The sequence below is a fragment of the Clupea harengus genome, chromosome 5, assembly GCF_900700415.2.
Source record: "Clupea harengus chromosome 5, Ch_v2.0.2, whole genome shotgun sequence".
Lineage (NCBI taxonomy): Eukaryota > Metazoa > Chordata > Actinopteri > Clupeiformes > Clupeidae > Clupea > Clupea harengus.
The window spans coordinates 8,802,518-8,807,425 of NC_045156.1; the positions used below are offsets into that span (position 1 = coordinate 8,802,518).

At 44.5% G+C, this 4,908-nt stretch overlaps 1 pseudogene; it reads left to right on the top strand.

Annotated features, from left to right (window-relative positions):
* Positions 1–4,564: 4,564 nt before the first annotated feature.
* On the top strand, positions 4,565–4,683 carry LOC116220626 (annotated as a pseudogene).
* The last annotated feature ends 225 nt before the right edge of the window (positions 4,684–4,908 follow it).

The window sequence follows — 4,908 nt, forward strand, 5'->3', positions numbered from 1 at the left end:
ATAGAAGGATTTTGAAAGATAGACAGAAGGAGATGGAAAGATGAATAGAGGGATATTGAGAGAAGGAGAAAACGGAGGACTGAAAGATGGAGGGAGAGAGATAGAGGGAGGGAGAGAGATAGAGGGATGGAGGGGTCTCCTGTGGCCAGAGAGAGCAGAAGCATGGGCAGAAGCTGTTCCAGATAATTAACGAAGCCATCTTCCCTGGGGCCTGTCCAGTCTGACACTGCTTTACAGCTCTCCCAGGAGCTGTGTGTGTGTGTGTGTGTGTGTGTGTGTGTGTGTGTGTGTGTGTGTGTGTGTGTGTGTGTGTTTGCAATGGCATGGCTGTTTCATACACAGTAAACAAAGAACAGGTTGTGAGTGTGGTCTGTGTGTGTGCGTGTGTGTGTGTGTGTGTGTCTGTGTGAGTGTGTGTGTGTGTGTGTTATTTTGACTCTATGTGTGTTTGTTCAGTGAATGTGTATATACTTTGTCTTGATTGAGGTCAAAAGCTAGAACAAAACCATTAACCTCACACACCTTGGCCCTAATTTCTCCCACAGCAAAAATCTTTGTCCAAAAAAACCCCACAAACCTGCCATCTTTTATGACCGAACAACATCAATTAGGATGTTTATCCGGTCATTTCTGATATTTTATGATGATAATTTATGATATTCTAATGTCACTGTTTTTCCCCCACTGTTTTTCCCCCATGGATTAAACATAGCTTTCCACCACATCCAGGGGCATTGCTTAGGATGTTAGCTTAGCTTAGGATGTTAGCTGTGTGCTTTTGTATGTAGTGTCTTTTGTTTCAAATATTTGCTCAAACTCTCAGGATCCAAGACACGTATAACTTACTTAAGCCCTGAGGGATACATGTTGACTCATTCACAAGTATTTCCAGCACCAGTGAGAGTCTGTGTGTTCTGTGTGTGTGTGTGTGTGTGTGCGAGCGCATGTTGGTCTGTCTGTGTGTGTGTGTGTGTGTGTGTGTGTGTGTGTGTGTATGTATATCTTTAGAGTAAGGAGCCATGCCTCAGGTCCTGCGGCCTCGAGTGTTCAAGGACAGATTAATCCATGAAAGTTTCATGAAACGTATTGATGGCATTTCTCTTGGAAATTCACAGAGGGTGCCGTAAATGGAATTCATACATGTGAAATGGAATAAAATGCCGGGAGAAATGGAGTCCTTCTGAAATCTGATACGACTAGGGTGCTATGACACATCGGTCACATGGGGGCGGCCAATAGCAAGGCAAGATGGAGGATGATTAGAAGTAGCAACACTGAGACTTCAGCCAGGAGAACGATGTCAGGACCACCACTCATGGCTAACTTATTACACTCTCAAAGCAGAAGGAATCTGAATAGCAAAGTAAGGTAAGGTGTTACCAGAAGGAAGCTGAATAGCAAGGTAAGGTAAGATGCTACAAGAGCTTCCCAACCTAAGCAAACAGATTAAAGACAGACTGTTTAGAGGCTATCAGACTATTAAACACACCTAAACCACTGATTGCATACTGTTGCTAACTGCTGCTATGCTGGCACCTGACTATCATGGAGATAGGAGATGTGACACATTTTAACACTTTCTTGTTTTACATTATCAACAGAGCTGGTTGCAAGAATTTCAATGATTGACCATTTGAACAATGCAAATGACAAATATTTTCAATTAATGATATTGTAAATCCCCATATTTAATGTCTTTGTCACCTTGATTTTTCAATGAATATGTGACCTGCCCACATATATTTGAGTCCACTTGTTGGTACTCAGTGATGTGATGGAGAAGAACAATATAATATTCATGTTTAAAGCCTGTGCTAGACAGGACCCTGGAGCACAAAGTAAAGTGCAGATCAGGCTGTTTTCATCACAAGACCTTCTCTTACCTCAAATGTATTCATAAGAACAGATCCTACTGCCGAGGAATCACCACCACAATCACCCAAAATTGACCATTCCGATGTTGTCATTATGCATGCCTCATCTGCAATCGACTGTAAGATCTCTCTTGGGTGTCATTGAACTGAATGGCACTTTTACTTCCCACTGTTTCAAAACAGACCTTTCAAAGAGTTGAGTGTTTCATTCGTGCAGTAATTTCGTCCGAAACATAAGAAAGTTGTCCCTCTGTGACTCACTGCCAAGAGCACGGTCATTTCCCATTTGCCGCGTGCCGTTACCGCAGTAACTACCTGCTTGCAGAGGTTACCGAGTCTGCCAGGGGCGAGGCAGCAAACTGCGCTAATTTACGAGACGTTCCGGCCGTTCGGTGCTGTTCATTACCATCGCTGGGCCGAGCAGAGAGGATGAGAAATGGCTTTGCCTGTGGCGCTGTGTGCATATTTTTTTGCTCGACCAAGATTAAATTTCCACGAGAAGAGATTGAGGTTATTTCTCTCAAAAAGGGGGAGGGAAGGCTGCTAAAGTTTGGATGTTTGGTCAGATTGGATCGGACGAGACAGCTGATGAGTCAGTGTTGTGATTGAGATGCAGGGGTGGCTGTGCTGTGTTGGGTTTGATTTTTGTTTGTTTTTGTTTGGAGTTGTGAGTCACAGCAGTTGGCTTTAGCTTTTAGGTTTTAGCTGTATTTACTTTCAGACGGCGAAGGAGAGAGACTGGGACATGAGTCAGTGCAAACAAATGACGCAGCATCTTCACCAAAGCTATGCTGCTCAGAGCACATTACGATCATATGGTTGGGGAAAACACACACACACACACACACACACACACACACACACACACACACACACACACACATACACTTCTGCCAAGAGGTTAGTGTCAGGATTTAGTGTGAGCAGTGTGTTTTTGCAGTGACTGACTTTTCTATTGAGCCTTTTCTCAAACTCGTCAAGCCTGGTGTTTGTCAACAAGCGCATTAGTACCTCACTGAGTGTATGCCTCAGTGAATAAGGATGCAAAATTATATTTACCTGTCCAGGATAGCAGGGCTGTGCAAGTCAGATAGATAAACAGCTCAACATTGCTTCACTGAAGACTGGCAGCACACCATTAAACATCCCTTCTTTTACCTGGTGTCTATTATTGTGTGGCGGGGTCAGAAGAGAGCAGTCTGGGGGCGTTTGGGTACACGGCCGACGATTGTAACTGCCCTAATGGACAAGCCTTAATGGTGCAATGGCTCCCAATTACCCCTGCCTGCCTGCCTGCCCGCCTGCCTGACAGCTGCTGGCCAAGAGGCTTTTCACCTACACACAGAGAACATCCAGGGCCCGACGGCGGAGAGCCTGTCGGAGCGGGTTGTTAGCGTCGAGGCCATTACGTTGAGTCATCCCCCAGGAGCTGTGATCGCACAGGCAGCCATTCTGTGGCACACAATTATAAAACACACACACACACACACACACACACACACACACACACACACACACACACACACACACACACAGAGAAGCCAGGCAATGGGAAAAGAATGCGCTGGGGTCCCAGCTTTAAGCATATGGGGCGAGTGTTAGCCTTGATCATGATGATGCTGTCTCGAGAGTGGCTAAGTAACATATTAGAGTATCTGTTTTAGTGTTCCTGCTCCCACGGCATTATGCAATAGGATGTAACAGAATGCAATTATACTTTTGTGTCAAAATCACATTGGTTTTGGCTAATTTGAGGTGAGTGCAACTTAAAATCGCCTAAGTGGCAAAAGTTTCCAAGAGGGTTGGTGAAACAAAACTTAGAAACAGCAACGAAAAACCAAGCAACAACAAAATAATTATTTGCTGTGAAAGGTGCCTCATCCTAAAGACAGGGTAGACGATTTGTTTCAAAAGCATTTTTGGGTACATTTCTTCAATCCTCTACATCCCAGTAGCAATCAATAAATGAAATGCTCTGACAAAAAAGAAAAGAAAGAAATCTGTCATCTGTGGCAGCCACGGGTCTGTAAGAAGCCTGTCCAATCATTTAATTTGTTGCACATGAAATGATTGCATGGCCTACCTGCCTCCGTTCCTACCTACGTGCACTACAGCACATATGGCCATAAAATCAGCCAAAATGTCCAGTACCTACAACAGCTTGTACTGCTAAACAAAGCAAGAAAAGAAAGATATAAGCGCAGAAAGAAGTACAAGGCCTGTCTATCGAAAGGCCTCCATATTTAACAAACACAAACACAAACAATGTGTTTGTTAAGGGAGTTGTGCACAATCACCCAATTTCGACCATCCAGTCAGCCACAGACGTCTATGGGCAGCATAGGAGATAAGGAAGCAAGGGTTTGAAGCCACGCTTGACAGTTCAGTTAAAGCACCCACCACAGGGACAGTTCAGTTAAAGCACCCACCACAGGGACAGTTCAGTTAAAGCACCCACCACAGGGACAGGAAGCCAGGCAGCTGGGGGTGTGGCAGTTAGCATAACGAGCTCTGACCCAGGTTTTCAACCCAAGGCAGCCCCAGGAGATCAGGAGGTAACGATGGCGACAACTGAAAAAGTTTCAGGGACTAAAAAGTGACACGATGGTTGCTGTATTTCTGTTGGACAGGGAATTATCTGGTTTGTTTTGGGGGGAATTTATAATTTTCCTGAACTATGTAGCCAACATGCTTACAGCCATGCCACACTGAGCACGCCCAATCTCATACAATCTTGGAAGCTAAGCAGTGCCCGGCCTGGTTAGTGCTTGGATGGGAGACCACCTGGGAAAACCAGGTGCTGTAAAATGAAGCTGGGTGAGCCAATCCCTCGCTCAGTGGATTTACTGGATTACTAAAACATCGAGAACAAGTGGATACCAAATCCAGTGGAAACTTGCTATCGATGGCCTATGCTCCACTAGAGAGTGGATTTACTGGATTACTGGCGTACAACATGCTAGCTTAATTATCATTTAATTGTTTGTTAACTAGCTATAGTTGTTGATAGTTTATTAACTATCAATTAACCATT